Source organism: Pseudophryne corroboree, chromosome 4 (assembly GCF_028390025.1).
Source record: "Pseudophryne corroboree isolate aPseCor3 chromosome 4, aPseCor3.hap2, whole genome shotgun sequence".
NCBI lineage: Eukaryota > Metazoa > Chordata > Amphibia > Anura > Myobatrachidae > Pseudophryne > Pseudophryne corroboree.
This window is the reverse complement of record NC_086447.1, coordinates 423,998,595-424,017,581: the sequence shown is the minus strand read 5'-3', so window position 1 is coordinate 424,017,581 and position 18,987 is coordinate 423,998,595.

Here is an 18,987-nt window from a genome sequence, read left to right as displayed (position 1 = left end):
CCACATAGATTGGCAAACTATGGATGTTCTCTCTTGGGGACAAGACTGCTTTCAGAACTGTTTACCTTTAGTTAGACCTCTCTGTTCTTCCAACCCTTCCAGCCTTCCTGTGGAGTACCAATCTTTTCAAGATGTTTTCAGTAAGCATGGGGCGGACACCTTGCCTCCGCATCGTACTTGGGATTGTCCCATTGAGCTAGTACCCGGTAAGACTCCTCCCCGAGGTCGAATTTACCCTCTCTCACTTCCCGAGACACAGGCCATGTCGGAGTATATACGGGAGAACTTGGAGAAAGGGTTCATCAGGTCTTCTTCATCTCCGGCCGGAGCAGGGTTTTTCTTCGTCAAAAAGAAGGATGGGGGGTTGCGGCCCTGTATTGACTATAGAGGTCTCAATGACATAACAATTAAGAACAGATATCCGTTACCTCTGATTCCAGAACTGTTCGACCGTGTTAAAGGAGCTACTGTATTTACTAAGTTGGACTTACGGGGGGCCTACAATCTTATACGTATTCACCCAGGGGACGGATGGAAGACGGCATTTAATACCCGCGATGGCCATTACGAATACCTGGTAATGCCTTTTGGCCTATGCAACGCCCCAGCCGTCTTTCAAGAGTTCGTTAACGAAATCTTCAGAGATCTCCTCTATGACTGCTTGGTAGTGTATCTGGATGACATCCTCATTTTTTCTAGGGATCTGAAGACCCACCGGGAACAAGTCAAAGAAGTGTTAACTCATTTACGAAGGAATCAGTTATTCTGTAAGTTAGAGAAGTGCACCTTTGAAGTACCCACAATTCCATTCCTCGGTTACATTCTTTCAGGGCAGAGGTTACAGATGGACCCCGCTAAAGTCCAGGCGATTCAGGATTGGGCACTTCCAGCTACCCTTAAAGGAATTCAACGTTTCCTGGGGTTTGCTAACTTCTACCGAAGATTCATTCAAAATTATTCTTCTGTCATAGCTCCTATAACCGCATTAACTAGGAAGGGAGCTGATCCTGCCAAGTGGTCTCCGGAGGCTTTGGAAGCTTTTTCATCTTTAAAGGAGGCCTTCACGACTGCTCCAGTTCTTCGACAACCCGATCTCAGCCGTCCGTTCTTGGTGGAGGTTGATGCCTCTACTGTAGGAGTAGGAGCAGTATTATCCCAGCTTTTCGAGGACAAGAAGGTCCATCCTTGTGCATTCTTCTCGCGAAGATTCTCCCCCGCTGAACAGAATTACGCTATTGGGGAACAGGAATTACTGGCAATTAAGTTGGCCTTTGAGGAGTGGAGGTATTTGTTGGAGGGAGCTCAGCATCCAATTTCGGTGACCACGGATCACAAGAACCTACTGTATCTACAGTCAGCCCGATGTCTGAACCCACGCCAAGCAAGATGGGCACTCTTCTTTACCCGTTTTAATTTTAAACTCAGTTACAGACCAGGTTCCCTCAACAAAAAGGCAGATGCATTATCTCGCTCCCTAAGTTCAGAAGAACCCTCTGACCGTTCAAAAGAGCAATTTATCCTGGAATCCACCTCTTTTTCTGCAACTAATACCTCTACACTTCCTCCTCCAGGGAAGATCTTCGTTGCACCAAATCTTTGCAAAAAACTTCTTACATGGGCTCACTCCTCCTCCTTCATGGGCCATGCGGGCGGTCATAAGACACTTAAATTCATTCAACGCTCCTACTGTTGGCCTCATCTCAGGACTGACGTTCAGGAATTCGTAGCTGCCTGTCCAAAATGTGCCCAGCATAAAAGTCCCAAAGGTCCACCAGCCGGGTTACTCCATCCTTTGCCGGTACCACTAAGACCATGGACGCATATTTCTAAGGACTTTATTACAGATTTACCTATGTATGGTGGGCGGAACACCGTATGGGTCATAGTTGACCGATTCTCTAAAATGGCACACTTTGTTCCTCTGGTTAATCTTCCATCTGCATCCCAGTTGGCAAAATTGTTTATAGCAGAGATCTTTCGACTCCATGGTCTACCCCAGGAGATCGTGTCTGATAGAGGTCCTCAATTTGTGGCCAGGTTTTGGATATCCCTATGTTCTGCTCTTGGCGTGAAATTAAACTTCTCAGGATATCATCCTCAAACGGATGGTCAAACAGAGAGAGTGAACCAGGATCTGGAGACTTTTCTGCATTTATTCATGTCCTCCTCACAGGACGACTGGCTGGACTTCCTCCCGTTCGCAGAATTTGCCCATAACAATCTTTATCACTCTGCCACAAAATCTTCTCCATTCTTCATTATTTATGGTTACCATCCAAGAGTTCCTGACTTCCAACTTCTGCCTACGCTCGAGGTTCCGGCCGCAGAGTCAACACTTCGTCAATTTACTGAAGCCTGGAAACAAGTTCACAAGACTTTGCTCAAGACATCCAAGAGATATAAGACCTATGCAGATCTGAAACGAAAAGCTGTACCAAGCTTTAAGGTAGGAGATCGGGTTTGGGTTTCCACACGTAACCTAAGATTAAAGGTTCCTACAAAAAAGTTTGCTCCCAGATTTATCGGGCCTTACCCAATCGAAAGAGTGTTGAATCCTGTGGCTTACAAAGTGAAATTACCTCCGCAGTTAAGAATTCCTAATGCATTTCATATTTCTCTCTTAAAACCACTGGTACTTAATCGGTTCAGAGCCGCTCTGCCTAAATCACCCAAGATCCAATCAGCACATGGAGATGAATTTGAGATTCACAAGACCCTCGATTCTCGCAGATGTTATGGTCGCATCCAGTACCTTGTTGATTGGAAAGGGTATGGGCCATAGGAGAGATCTTGGGTAGATGCAGAGGATGTCCATGCTCCAAGACTTCTTCGGACATTTCATGCCAAGTTTCCAACTAAACCACATAGGTGTCTGGAGTCCACCCGCAAAAGGGGGGGTACTGTCATTGTCCGGAGTCTTACCGGTATGCTGGGGCCGCGGGGCTGGCTTCCTTGGCGTTGTGCGGGCAGCAGCGGAGGTGGGCTGCTGCGCCGGATCCGTGGGCAGCGGTAGCAGAGGTGAGGGGGTCCGCTCGTGGCGGCGGGACGCCGCTACAGCGGGTCGCTCTTGCTGAACCGTTGCTTGGAGACCAGGGGCAGTGAGCAATGTGGCTTTGCAAAAAGGTCTGCATTACTGGGCGCCGCCATGTTGGAGACCAAGTTTTAAGCATAGTTCCTGTTTCCTGTTTCTTCCAGCCAATCCAGGGGAAGCTCTCCCTAAAAAAGGGGGCTGGTTTAGGACAGGGATGCCAGTGCTTCAAGTTACAACCCTGTTGTAGGTGCTTTAGCCTGTGCTCCCAGGATTCCTGCTGTATCTTGGTTCCTCCTGATCCTGCTTGGTCGGTTCTCTGTTGCTGCTGCAGCCCTGCCGTTTCTTGCCTGCTACTGCCTGTGGAAGCGCTCCTGGAAAACCCGGTCCAGTAAGACTCTTTGGGCACAGTCGGCCCCGGGTCTTCTGCCTCGTCTTTCAAGCCACACTCCACAGATCTCCTTCACCAGCCACGCCTTTGTACCACTGACCACAGCCTGCAGATTATTATCTTCAAGCCTCGTTTACCACAGTCCACAGTTCTTGTCTCCAGCCATGTTTTCAACTACCATCCACAGTTCCACAGTTCATCATCTACAGTCTCGTCTTTCAAATCACAGTCCGCAGTTCTTCACCTCCAGCCACGTCTTTAACCATTGTGCTTCAGCCTCAGTTCCCTACCTCAGCCCTGTACATAATAAATACTTTCCATTTACTCTCAAACCCCGCCTATGTTCTTCATTGCTCCGTGTCCCATGCGAAGGAACTATATCCAGCCCCCTCATCTGGTTCATTCATAGCCTGCTACCTCCTTGGGCAAATCTCAGCTGCTGGATCCTCAAACCCTGCCAGATGTGACAATATGTATGTGTGTGTCAGGTGTCGCGCATGTACATACGTGTGTGTTTGGTGCCACCGTGCATGTTCATGTGTGAGTTGCCACACGCGCGTGTATGTGTGTGTGTCAGGTACCACGCATGTATACCTGTGGGGTGGGCAGGCAGAAACAGGCAGATTGTAATGTCAGCCATATTTGTACACCCATTTGAAGCAGGCAGCTACTGAGCATGAGCAATAAATTAAAATGCCCTATCTTTAAAATGGGGCATATTTTACTAAATTTAAAAAAATCTGTAACTTTCTGAAAAACCTTAACCCCAAAAGGCACTACACTGGGACAAGCTGTATCTAACAAAACAAATCCCAAGTCTTAATTTGTCCTCTACTCTGAGTTATGCCTTCCCAAATATTCCCCCATAGACTACATTAGAAAAACTGTCAAAAAAAGCTAAACAGGAGGTGGCAGAAAAAAAACTGACAGTTTAATCTTTAGATTACTCTGAATTACACATTTTTAATTATATTTCCCTGACGGGTGACGATTCTACACGTCCAAGCCAAATTACAGCTTAGTACATTCACTCACCTTTGAGGTGTAGCCCCTCAAACACCATGCCCCATCTCAGAAGTTTCTTATGGGAGAATTCAGTTTGCTCAATTCAACCTTCATATAAGGGCACACCCATGCCCCTACTATATATATATATATATATATATAGATAGATAGATAGATAGATAGATAGATAGATAGATAATTATATGTATGCTAAACTATGTAGTCAGCTGAATTTGGGGAGGGGGTGGATTGGGCAAAGGAGGCACATACCCTGCCTTCTCTCTTGTCTCCTAGAGACACGCTATCACCAGTTAGATGTTCCGGTTATTTAAATAAAAAAGATATCTAAAGACTCTGAATAGTGTGAACCAATGCAGCTCTATATGACTGTCTGCAAGTTTTACTAATAATGGATTAAAAGCAAGAATGCAGTTAATATAGCACTGATGGCAACCAGAAGAAATTCTATATTTGAATAGTAAGTCATAAAAATGATATCAACAAAATGAATATAATAAAATAGACAATGACTAGTGTATGGTAATGGGGATGTAGTAACCATCAGTGACGTGTGGTGGGGTAAGGCAGGTGAGGCAGAGCCTTTCCTGTCATTCTAATGTATATACAGATGTGTCCATTTATTGTACATCTTTGCTATTTTGCTCAATTTGGCACAACATGCAAAACACGGCCAAGCTGCTTTTCACGAGTAGCGAGTGGATGGATTTTAAAATTTGTTTGCCATTAAAGTAACATATTAAAGAAGCAAATTAAGAAAAATCACAAGGCGTGGCTAAATCTCTATGACATCTCTAAGTCTATGACATGCAAAACCGTGCCATACATGGGGGGATATAGCAAATATGTATGTGGACACATCTGTACCAGAGGTTTGATTATATAAAGTATATAAAAAATACAAAGAATATATTAGATATATCTTCTTAGCATTATTCATAAATAATTTTTATAGTCAAAACTCTGGAGTAAAAAGTCTGTGACAGGTGAGACAGTGCCTCCCCTGCAAGTTTCTTTTCAAAACTCACCAACTTTCCAGCAGTATATACTGCTGCACCTATATGCAATGTCCACATGAACGCTTGGGCTCATACATTGCGTGTAAATCTGGCTCTGCTACTATCCAGTGCCTCCTGAGCCATTTAGCTCACTGCACATCCCTGGTGACCATGATTATAGACTCAGACTCAGGAAGCAACAAATGAATGTGTAGAAAAATATGGTTGCATAAAGGACATTAAGCAGAGGTACATTATGGCAATAAGTCATTTGGAAAGTCATTGGTATTACAATATGATGTATAATGCTAAAGTTTTGGAAGAAATATAAAAACTTGTTGCTAACAATATAGTAGTGACCCTTAATGGGTAACTTTGCTCAAGGGGCCTTATTCAGTGTTGTGTGCAAACCCATACCTCCCAACTGTCCCGATTTTATGGGACAGTTCCGTATTTTTAGGACTGTCCCACCCACAGGCCGCATTGTCCTGCGGTGAGGGAAGGGGGGCAGTTGGGAGGCTCCTGCACTCGCTGCTCTGCTTAGCAGAGCAGATGAGAATAGATGATGTGCGCATGCACAGAGCCCCCTCATTCACGAATGAGAGGGGGCATGCCAGCAGCTCACAGTGCGCTGGGCATGCCCCATTCAACGATGGACAAGGGAGGCATGGCCTAAATTATGACATCACCGCAAAGCCATGCGTGGCTTCAGCCCACGTGTGTCCCTCTTCTACAATTAAGAAAGTTGGGAGGTATGCAAACCTTATGGTTTGCATACAACACAGATCAATACTGTGCATGTTTCCTGAAAGATCACTTGCAGTGCCCCCATGCCATTGATTTGATGTTGCCATTTTGGAGCAGGATGGGGATGGCAACAGTGAACATCCCTGTTTTGTAGGCATGCTGAGGCCAAGGTCTGCATATTCCAATGCAGATTTTCTGGTCCTGGCAGAGTGAAAACACTGGCCATCCTATGTAACCTGAAACTTACTCAGGTGGCTAATGCTTTCACAGATGATCCAACGCTACACCTTCAGATGTAGTAAAAAAAATCACAGAAGTTTAGCATATTCTGTGCTCACCTCTGAATCAGACATAATTGTTGTTGAGGCTGAAAAAGGACCCACTGTCAATTTATGAAATAATATATTGTAACTGAGACAACATCAGTTTAACTCTGTGATCTGTGGTGTCTGTATCAGTGATGGTCTAATCACATAAAGCAAGTGGGTTTGGTCTTCCTGGAGCCTAAAGTCTGCTTTTAGTAATGTGGCTGCAATTGCCTTTGGATGTGCTAGCACTGGCACTAATCACAGGAGCTGAGTCCGAGTATGCAATAGCCTCCATGCCAGAAAAATATATTGTGGAAACCACCAGTGTATATAAGTATTAATGTGATCATTTTGTTGATAAAAGTTAAAACATTTTGAGACAAAGGGGCTGCCAGATGTGTGTTACAAATAATGGTTCATGATTAGGGATCCAAATGATGCATACTACAGTAATTCTTTTTACTAATAAGTCAGCTTCTTATGACATGTTAATGCATTCCCCATATTCCTTGAAGATCTGTGAAAGGTCACCGCCCCTCATCTTATTAAAAAAAACATTCAACTACATCAGATTCCATATAGGAAAGAGGAATAAATAAGATAATAACTTTTCAGTATTGCATTCATGTCTAATATCTCTTTATAATGAGTTGAACTATTATTTGAACCTAACAGTTTGTATATGTGCAGAGAGAGACATATGTTTAAAACATTCTTGAGTCCAGCATGCTTTCAGAAAAGAGTTTTAATCACTTAACTGATGATTTGTTTGTGAAAAAAATGCTCAAAAATGTTCTGTTTTTTTAATTTGAAAAAGTCTTTTTAATAATATAAATTTGTTGAATAAAAAATACTTTGGGGGTGTTTTACATCCTCCCATGTCTATAGGTCCAGTTGTAAAATTAATTCCCATCCCCAATAGAAATAGTCCTCCCAGTTGCAAAAGAACCCCAGCGTTATCTACCACACCCCTCTAGTGGTAATAGCTCCAAGTGGCAGAGGCTCCTCAACCCCGGTGTCAATTACCCCCACCCCACACTGTTTAATGCCCCCCCCATCTGTCACTATGGGTGTGTGTCATTTTTGTTTTCTAATATATAATCCCTCTCCCAGCTAAAAAAAACTTTTTATGGGGCAGCCCTTGCCACACACAGTGTTAAAAAAGGACCCCACTATATTAGACCCCACTCTAGGTATAGCCCCACCCCCTTACCTTACTGAAGAGGGGATTAATTATCCATCCCTACTGCACACACAGAGATCAGCATAGATATTTGCAACAGCATCCCGCCCCAACCTGCACTCAGATACGCCAACCTGACACAGGTGGGTGGCCGTGACATGGGTTTTACTCAAGCTGCCACCACAAAGAGTATTAAATAGCGCTCTTGTGATCTCCAGACACTAAAATCACACTTGCAAAAAAAAAAAAAAAAAAAAAAAAAAAACAACACAGTTATTAAACATATGTAGCATGGGCCTCTCCAGGCACATGAAGCAGTGAAATGTGTGGAGAAGTGAGACAGTGGAGAAGTTGCCCATGGCCACCAATCAGCATTGAAGTAACATTTAGAATTTGCATACTATAAAATTATACAGAGCTGTTGATTGGTTGCCATGGGCAACTTCTCCATTGTCTCACTTCTCCACTCTTTTCACTGCTTAATGAATAGTCCCCAAAGTGTGGGGTATGATTATTTTTATACAGACCATGAAGCTGTTTATTTTTATTAATTCTGTATAACACCGACATCATGCAGAGTGCTGATTATGATAAGTTATTAACAGTGACCAGAGACTGGAATCTCTTAAACTAGGTCCATGATATCACGGAATGAAAAAGTTTGTGATCCACATTGGGACCCTTTGGTTCTGCTGACGCAGGTGTATGAGTGATGTGAGGAGGATGTAATATCAGTATGCTCATGGAGTGATTCTGAATGAGGCTTTTTGGTCAAAGGCTCATTGTGTTGGAAAACCCTATCCAATTGTCAAAACAGTACAATAATTTTCTAATTGATAAGTTTGTGTTAATGTGTAACAGTTAGCCACAAAGGAGGAAATAGTCTTTAAAATGTTTTAAAATAGTAAACTGGTCTGCTTCTTTATTAATCATAATTAATCAGCATTAAATAATAAGGCAGCATTTTTAAGTCAATGAATGTTCAGGTTTGAATAAAGTGGTTTAACCTCTTGTACAGAAATATTTTTGCAGATGTCATTGGCAGCAAAAGATTCAACATAAGAAGATTGCCACAGACTGAAACCCTTTGGGATAAAGGAATTCCTATGTAGTTCATGAGAAATGCTCTTCCCTGGCACAGAGAGATAAGTGAATTAAATGGACAGTAGAAGCCTGTGGCATTGCAAACTTGCTGACAGGTGACAGCTTTAATGTAGCAAAGGATGAAAAATCATCTGAATCAGACAGCCAAAAAATCCTCTTATTTGTTTTGCCTTAGATACTGCACCATTTGGTACAGTATCTTGGTTCTCATGCATATACAACCTTGCATAATGAGCTATAGTAAAGGTAACAGGTTATACATTATGCGACATAATGTAAACACAGTGAACAAAAGACAAACTGATTAAATAAATCACATTTGCAAAGTGAATCACATTCTCATGCGTGGAGGACAGAGTTGTAACTGTGATATTATGGATTGCTTCCCTGTCTACCAAACATTGTTCTTCTGTGAAGGAGTTCATGCAGCTACGACTACTCTTTCTGTCTTTAGAAACTATCCATATTTTGATGTACTGTTTATTCCCATGTAGTGTCTCTATTATGAGTCACTCCAAGGCAGCTGTCTTAGGCAGCTACTGTAGTTTTGGATGACAGCAAAATAAAAGGAATTCATTTGTAATTGCCAATTTTCTTGAAAATATATAAATTAATGTGAATTTCTATCACATTTATCATTGCCACCATTTGCATCTTAAACTTCACACTACTTATTTTTAAATGTCACTAAGAGTAGTTGTAATGGGATATGGTTACGTGATGCTGGGATCCTGCACGCTCATGCCAACTAATGGCATATTCCCACTCGTGGGTGTCCACGGCACCAATAGAGTGGGAATAGAACCTGTAGCGAGTGCAGTGAGTCACAGAGCCTGCAAGGGGCTTAGATATGCTCCTCCCCCTTACTGGCCATATCAAAACCGGGATCCCGCCGTTGGTATGGTGACCGGTGGCCTCCTGACCGCTGGTCACACAAATTCAATATGTTGTACTCTGCTAAACCAAAATTAGACTCCCCATGGCGCAAAGATGCACCAAGCACCTCAATTTGCAGACATACAGTACACTAGATTGTTACATATGTTTATGGAGCAAGATACCTGTTTGTAGAGGAGTAGCATATCTACAAACTCAAATGCAAACAGCTTTGGTGAAGCGAAGCTGTTTTCAGGGAATTATGTATTGCAGATGTGTCTTTGGTCATAGGTTTAGCATTCAGGCTTCTCAGTCTCAGCATGTTATGGTGTGGTGCTCCAGTCACAGCATTTCATGGAGTACTGTGCCCCACGAGAGAATCCATGCCATGCATTACACAGGTTAACCAGTGGGTGGAGAATGCTCCATGGATGAAAATGCTCTACAATACTGTGGCAGTTGACAATGATCTCTGATTGGCCTGTCAATCACGTTCAGGCAGTGTAAACAGTCACTCTGCTCTCACTTCTCCCCCAAGCTTCATTTCTTCATTAAATCATTTGGTGAGTGAGTCCTGTGTTTTAACAATACATATCTGCAGTGGTATGAAGATGCACATGCAGTATTTCATAAAGAGAGATCAATTCAATTTTAACATTCATAAGGTACTCTGCTGAACTTCCCACCACCTTTCATTTCTATGTTATGCCACCGATCAGCATTTTACCAACACACACATCCGCCTTGACTGTAAATAGTATCCGTTGCTTGATATGACATTATGAGCGCCTGAAATTTTTCGGGTTTTGTGTTTTGGTTTTGGGTTCGGTTCCGCGGCCGTGTTTTGGGTTCGACCGCATTTTGGCAAAACCTCACCGAATTTTTTTTGTCGGATTCGGGTGTGTTTTGGATTCGGGTGTTTTTTTCAAAAAACCCTAAAAAACAGCTTAAATCATAGAATTTGGGGGTCATTTTGATCCCATATTATTATTAACCTCAAAAACCATAATTTCCACTAATTTTCAGTCTATTCTGAATACCTCACACCTCACAATATTATTTTTAGTCCTAAAATTTGCACCGAGGTCGCTGGATGACTAAGCTAAGCGACCCTAGTGGCCGACACAAACACCTGGCCCATCTAGGAGTGGCACTGCAGTGTCACGCAGGATGTCCCTTCCAAAAAACCCTCCCCAAACAGCACATGACGCAAAGAAAAAAAGAGGCGCAATGAGGTAGCTGACTGTGTGAGTAAGATAAGCGACCCTAGTGGCCGACACAAACACCGGGCCCATCTAGGAGTGGCACTGCAGTGTCACGCAGGATGGCCCTTCCAAAAAACCCTCCCCAAACAGCACATGACGCAAAGAAAAAAAGAGGCGCAATGAGGTAGCTGACTGTGTGAGTAAGATAAGCGACCCTAGTGGCCGACACAAACACCGGGCCCATTTAGGAGTGTCACTGCAGTGTCACGCAGGATGTCCCTTCCAAAAAACCCTCCCCAAACAGCACATGACGCAAAGAAAATAAGAGGCGCAATGAGGTAGCTGTGTGAGTAAGATTAGCGACCCTAGTGGCCGACACAAACACCGGGCCCATCTAGGAGTGGCACTGCAGTGTCACGCAGGATGTCCCTTCCAAAAAACCCTCCCCAAACAGCACATGACGCAAAGAAAAAAAGAGGCGCAATGAGGTAGCTGTGTGAGTAAGATTAGCGACCCTAGTGGCCGACACAAACACCGGGCCCATTTAGGAGTGTCACTGCAGTGTCACGCAGGATGTCCCTTCCAAAAAACCCTCCCCAAACAGCACATGACGCAAAGAAAAAAAGAGGCGCAATGAGGTAGCTGTGTGAGTAAGATTAGCGACCCTAGTGGCCAACACAAACACCGGGCCCATCTAGGAGTGGCACTGCAGTGTCACGCAGGATGGCCCTTCCAAAAAACACTCCCCAAACAGCACATGACGCAAAGAAAAAAAGAGGCGCAATGAGGTAGCTGTGTGAGTAAGATTAGCGACCCTAGTGGCCGACACAAACACCGGGCCCATCTAGGAGTGGCACTGCAGTGTCACGCAGGATGGCCCTTCCAAAAAACCCTCCCCAAACAGCACATGACGCAAAGAAAAAAAGAGGCGCAATGAGGTAGCTGTGTGAGTAAGATTAGCGACCCTAGTGGCCGACACAAACACCGGGCCCATCTAGGAGTGGCACTGCAGTGTCACGCAGGATGTCCCTTCCAAAAAACCCTCCCCAAACAGCACATGACGCAAAGAAAAAAAGAGGCGCAATGAGGTAGCTGACTGTGTGAGTAAGATTAGCGACCCTAGTGGCCGACACAAACACCGGGCCCATCTAGGAGTGGCACTGCAGTGTCACGCAGGATGTCCCTTCCAAAAAACCCTCCCCAATCAGCACATGATGCAAAGAAAAAGAAAAGAAAAAAGAGGTGCAAGATGGAATTGTCCTTGGGCCCTCCCACCCACCCTTATGTTGTATAAACAAAACAGGACATGCACACTTTAACCAACCCATCATTTCAGTGACAGGGTCTGCCACACGACTGTGACTGATATGACGGGTTGGTTTGGACCCCCCCCAAAAAAGAAGCAATTAATCTCTCCTTGCACAAACTGGCTCTACAGAGGCAAGATGTCCACCTCATCTTCACCCTCCGATATATCACCGTGTACATCCCCCTCCTCACAGATTATCAATTCGTCCCCACTGGAATCCACCATCTCAGCTCCCTGTGTACTTTGTGGAGGCAATTGCTGCTGGTCAATGTCTCCGCGGAGGAATTGATTATAATTCATTTTAATGAACATCATCTTCTCCACATTTTCTGGATGTAACCTCGTACGCCGATTGCTGACAAGGTGAGCGGCGGCACTAAACACTCTTTCGGAGTACACACTTGTGGGAGGGCAACTTAGGTAGAATAAAGCCAGTTTGTGCAATGGCCTCCAAATTGCCTCTTTTTCCTGCCAGTATAAGTATGGACTGTGTGACGTGCCTACTTGGATGCGGTCACTCATATAATCCTCCACCATTCTTTCAATGGTGAGAGAATCATATGCAGTGACAGTAGACGACATGTCCGTAATCGTTGTCAGGTCCTTCAGTCCGGACCAGATGTCAGCATCAGCAGTCGCTCCAGACTGCCCTGCATCACCGCCAGCGGGTGGGCTCGGAATTCTGAGCCTTTTCCTCGCACCCCCAGTTGCGGGAGAATGTGAAGGAGGAGATGTTGACAGGTCGCGTTCCGCTTGACTTGACAATTTTCTCACCAGCAGGTCTTTCAACCCCAGCAGACTTGTGTCTGCCGGAAAGAGAGATCCAAGGTAGGCTTTAAATCTAGGATCGAGCACGGTGGCCAAAATGTAGTGCTCTGATTTCAACAGATTGACCACCCGTGAATCCTTGTTAAGCGAATTAAGGGCTCCCTCCACAAGTCCCACATGCCTAGCGGAATCGCTCCGTGTTAGCTCCTCCTTCAATGTCTCCAGCTTCTTCTGCAAAAGCCTGATGAGGGGAATGACCTGACTCAGGCTGGCAGTGTCTGAACTGACTTCACGTGTGGCAAGTTCAAAGGGCAGCAGAACCTTGCACAACGTTGAAATCATTCTCCACTGCGCTTGAGACAGGTGCATTCCACCTCCTATATCGTGCTCAATTGTATAGGCTTGAATGGCCTTTTGCTGCTCCTCCAACCTCTGAAGCATATAGAGGGTTGAATTCCACCTCGTTACCACTTCTTGCTTCAGATGATGGCAGGGCAGGTTCAGTAGTTTTTGGTGGTGCTCCAGTCTTCTGTACGTGGTGCCTGTACGCCGAAAGTGTCCCGCAATTCTTCTGGCCACCGACAGCATCTCTTGCACGCCCCTGTCGTTTTTTAAATAATTCTGCACCACCAAATTCAAGGTATGTGCAAAACATGGGACGTGCTGGAATTTGCCCATATTTAATGCACACACAATATTGCTGGCGTTGTCCGATGCCACAAATCCACAGGAGAGTCCAATTGGGGTAAGCCATTCCGCGATAATCTTCCTCAGTTGCCGTAAGAGGTTTTCAGCTGTGTGCGTATTCTGGAAAGCGGTGATACAAAGCGTAGCCTGCCTAGGAAAGAGTTGGCGTTTGCGAGATGCTGCTACTCGTGCCGCCGCTGCTGTTCTTGCGGCGGGAGTCCATACATCTACCCAGTGGGCTGTCACAGTCATATAGTCCTGACCCTGCCCTGCTCCACTTGTCCACATGTCCGTGGTTAAGTGGACATTGGGTACAGCTGCATTTTTTAGGACACTGGTGACTCTTTTTCTGAGGTCTGTGTAAATTTTCGGTATCGCCTGCCTAGAGAAATGGAACCTAGATGGTATTTGGTACCGGGGACACAGTACCTCCAACAAGTCTCTAGTTGGCTCTGCAGTAATGATGGATACCGGAACCACGGTTCTCACCACCCAGGATGCCAAGGCCTCAGTTATCCGCTTTGCAGTAGGATGACTGCTGTGATATTTCATCTTCCTCGCAAAGGACTGTTGGACAGTCAATTGCTTGGTGGAAGTAGTAAAAGTGGTCTTACGACTTCCCCTCTGGGATGACCATCGACTCCCAGCAGCAACAACAGCAGCGCCAGCAGCAGTAGGCGTTACACGCAAGGATGCATCGGAGGAATCCCAGGCAGGAGAGGACTCGTCAGAATTGCCAGTGACATGGCCTGCAGGACTATTGGCATTCCTGGGGAAGGAGGAAATTGACACTGAGGGAGTTGGTGGGGTGGTTTGCGTGAGCTTGGTTACAAGAGGAAGGGATTTACTGGTCAGTGGACTGCTTCCGCTGTCACCCAAAGTTTTTGAACTTGTCACTGACTTATTATGAATGCGCTGCAGGTGACGTATAAGGGAGGATGTTCCGAGGTGGTTAACGTCCTTACCCCTACTTATTACAGCTTGACAAAGGGAACACACGGCTTGACACCTGTTGTCCGCATTTCTGGTGAAATACCTCCACACCGAAGAGCTGATTTTTTTGGTATTTTCACCAGGCATGTCAACGGCCATATTCCTCCCACGGACAACAGGTGTCTCCCCGGGTGCCTGACTTAAACAAACCACCTCACCATCAGAATCCTCCTGGTCAATTTCCTCCCCAGCGCCAGCAACACCCATATCCTCCTCATCCTGGTGTACTTCAACACTGACATCTTCAATCTGACTATCAGGAACTGGACTGCGGGTGCTCCTTCCAGCACTTGCAGGGGGCGTGCAAATGGTGGAAGGCGCATGCTCTTCACGTCCAGTGTTGGGAAGGTCAGGCATCGCAACCGACACAATTGGACTCTCCTTGTGGATTTGGGATTTCGAAGAACGCACAGTTCTTTGCGGTGCTACTGCTTTTGCCAGCTTGAGTCTTTTCATTTTTCTAGCGAGAGGCTGAGTGCCTCCATCCTCATGTGAAGCTGAACCACTAGCCATGAACATAGGCCAGGGCCTCAGCCGTTCCTTGCCACTCCGTGTGGTAAATGGCATATTGGCAAGTTTACGCTTCTCCTCCGACAATTTTATTTTAGGTTTTGGAGTCCTTTTTTTACTGATATTTGGTGTTTTGGATTTGACATGCTCTGTACTATGACATTGGGCATCGGCCTTGGCAGACGACGTTGCTGGCATTTCATCGTCTCGGCCATGACTAGTGGCAGCAGCTTCAGCACGAGGTGGAAGTGGATCTTGATCTTTCCCTAATTTTGGAACCTCAACATTTTTGTTCTCCATATTTTAATAGGCACAACTAAAAGGCACCTCAGGTAAACAATGGAGATGGATGGATACTAGTATACAATTATGGACGGACTGCCGAGTGCCGACACAGAGGTAGCTACAGCCGTGAACTACCGTACTGTACTGTGTCTGCTGCTAATATAGACTGGTTGATAAAGAGATGTAGTAATATGTATGTATAAAGAAGAAAGAAAAAAAAACCACGGGTAGGTGGTATACAATTATGGACGGACTGCCGAGTGCCGACACAGAGGTAGCTACAGCCGTGAACTACCGTACTGTACTGTGTCTGCTGCTAATATAGACTGGTTGATAAAGAGATGTAGTAGTATGTATGTATAAAGAAGAAAGAAAAAAAAACCTCGGGTAGGTGGTATACAATTATGGATGGACTGCCGAGTGCCGACACAGAGGTAGCTACAGCCGTGGACTACCGTACTGTACTGTGTCTGCTGCTAATATAGACTGGTTGATAAAGAGATGTAGTAGTATGTATGTATAAAGAAGAAAGAAAAAAAAACCACGGGTAGGTGGTATACAATTATGGACGGACTGCCGAGTGCCGACACAGAGGTAGCTACAGCCGTGAACTACCGTACTGTGTCTGCTGCTAATATAGACTGGTTGATAAAGAGATGTAGTAGTATGTATGTATAAAGAAGAAAGAAAAAAAAAAAACCACGGGTAGGTGGTATACAATTATGGACGGACTGCCGAGTGCCGACACAGAAGTAGCTACAGCCGTGAACTACCGTACTGTGTCTGCTGCTAATATAGACTGGTTGATAAAGAGATGTAGTAGTATGTATGTATAAAGAAGAAAGAAAAAAAAACCACGGGTAGGTGGTATACAATTATGGACGGACTGCCGAGTGCCGACACAGAGGTAGCTACAGCCGTGAACTACCGTACTGTACTGTGTCTGCTGCTAATATAGACTGGTTGATAAAGAGATGTAGTAGTATGTATGTATAAAGAAGAAAGAAAAAAAAACCACGGGTAGGTGGTATACAATTATGGACGGACTGCCGAGTGCCGACACAGAGGTAGCTACAGCCGTGAACTACCGTACTGTACTGTGTCTGCTGCTAATATAGACTGGTTGATAAAGAGATGTAGTAGTATGTATGTATAAAGAAGAAAGAAAAAAAAACCACGGGTAGGTGGTATACAATTATGGACGGACTGCCGAGTGCCGACACAGAGGTAGCTACAGCCGTGAACTACCGTACTGTGTCTGCTGCTAATATAGACTGGTTGATAAAGAGATGTAGTAGTATGTATGTATAAAGAAGAAAGAAAAAAAAACCTCGGGTAGGTGGTATACAATTATGGACGGACTGCCGAGTGCCGACACAGAGGTAGCTACAGCCGTGAACTACCGTACTGTACTGTGTCTGCTGCTAATATAGACTGGTTGATAAAGAGATGTAGTAGTATGTATGTATAAAGAAGAAAGAAAAAAAAACCACGGGTAGGTGGTATACAATTATGGACGGACTGCTGAGTGCCGACACAGAGGTAGCTACAGCCGTGAACTACCGTACTGTGTCTGCTGCTAATATAGACTGGTTGATAAAGAGATGTAGTAGTATGTATGTATAAAGAAGAAAGAAAAAAAAACCTCGGGTAGGTGGTATACAATTATGGACGGACTGCCGAGTGCCGACACAGAGGTAGCTACAGCCGTGAACTACCGTACTGTGTCTGCTGCGACTGGATGATAAATAATGATATAAAAAATATATATATATCACTACTGCAGCCGGACAGGTATATATTATATAATGACGGACCTGCTGGACACTGTCTGTCAGCAGAATGAGTTTTTTATAGAATAAAAAAAAAACACCACACAAGTGAAGTCACACGACGAGTGTTTAACTTTTTCAGGCAATCACACAATATAGTATACTACTAACTATACTGGTGGTCAGTGTGGTCAGGTCACTGGTCAGTCACACTGGCAGTGGCACTCCTGCAGCAAAAGTGTGCACTGTTTAATTTTAATATAATATGTACTCCTGGCTCCTGCTATAACCTATAACTATTAACTGGCACTGCAGTGCTCCCCAGTCTCCCCCACAATTATAAGCTGTGTGAGCTGAGCACAGTCAGATATATATACATAGATGATGCAGCACACTGGGCTGAGCAGTGCACACAGATATGGTATGTGACTGAGTCACTGTGTGTATCGTTTTTTTCAGGCAGAGAACGGATATATTAAATAAAACTGCACAGTCTGGTGGTCACTGTGGTCAGTCACTAGTAAACTCTGCACTCTCTACACTTCTACAGTACTCCTAAGCTCCAGTAAATCAGGTCAATCTCTCTCTCTCTCTCTCTCTCTCTCTTCTAATCTAAATGGAGAGGACGCCAGCCACGTCCTTTCCCTATCAATCTCAATGCACGTGTGAAAATGGCGGCGATGCGCGGCTCCTTATATAGAATCCGAGTCTCGCGAGAATCCGACAGCGTCATGATGACGTTCGGGCGCGCTCGGGTTAACCGAGCAAGGCGGGAAGATCCGAGTCGCTCGGACCCGTGAAAAAAAACATGAAGTTCGTGCGGGTTCGGATTCAGAGAAACCGAACCCGCTCATCTCTAATGACATACACAATAGGTGTAACAGGTCCTAAGGCTAGCTTGCATAGGTGAGCAGGTAAGGTGAACGCTGTACATAGCTGGCACCTCAGCTTTGATTCCTGGTATAGAGCTTTGCCATTTAGTAAATCATTATTATTTTATCTTTAATACAGAATTTCTCTGACGTCCTAAGTGGATGCTGGGACTCCGTAAGGACCATGGGGATTAGCGGCTCCGCAGGAGACTGGGCACAACTAAAGAAAGCTTTAGGACTACCTGGTGTGCACTGGCCCCTCCCACTAAGACCCTCCTCGAGACCTCAGTTAGATTCTTGTGCCCGGCTGAGCTGGATGCACACTAGGGGCTCTCCTGAGCTCCTAGAAAGAAAGTATATTTTAGGTTTTTTATTTTACAGTGAGATCTGCTGGCAACAGACTCACTGCAGCGAGGGACTAAGGGGTAGCTTGGGCTTCTTAGGCTACTGGACACCATTAGCTCCAGAGGGATCGACCGCATGGAACCGGCCATTGATTTTCGGTCCCGAGCCGCGCCGCCGGCCCCCTTACAGAGCCAGAAGCAAGAAGTGTTCCGGAAAATCGGCGGCAGAAGACTTCAGTCTTCACCAAGGTAGCGCACAGCACTGCAGCTGTGCGCCATTGCTCCTCATGCACACCTCACACTCCGGTCACTGATGGGTGCAGGGCGCTGGGGGGGGGGGCGCCCTGAGCAGCAATATAAACACCTTGCCTGGCAAAATCATCACAATATATAGCCCCAGAGGCTACATATGTGATAAATACCCCTGCCAGAATCCATAAAAAAGCGGGAGAAAAGTCCGCGAAAAAGGGGCGGAGCTATCTCCCTCAGCACACTGGCGCCATTTTCTCTTCACAGTGCAGCTGGAAGACAGCTCCCCAGGCTCTCCCCTGTAGTTTTCAGGCTCAAAGGGTTAAAAAGAGAGG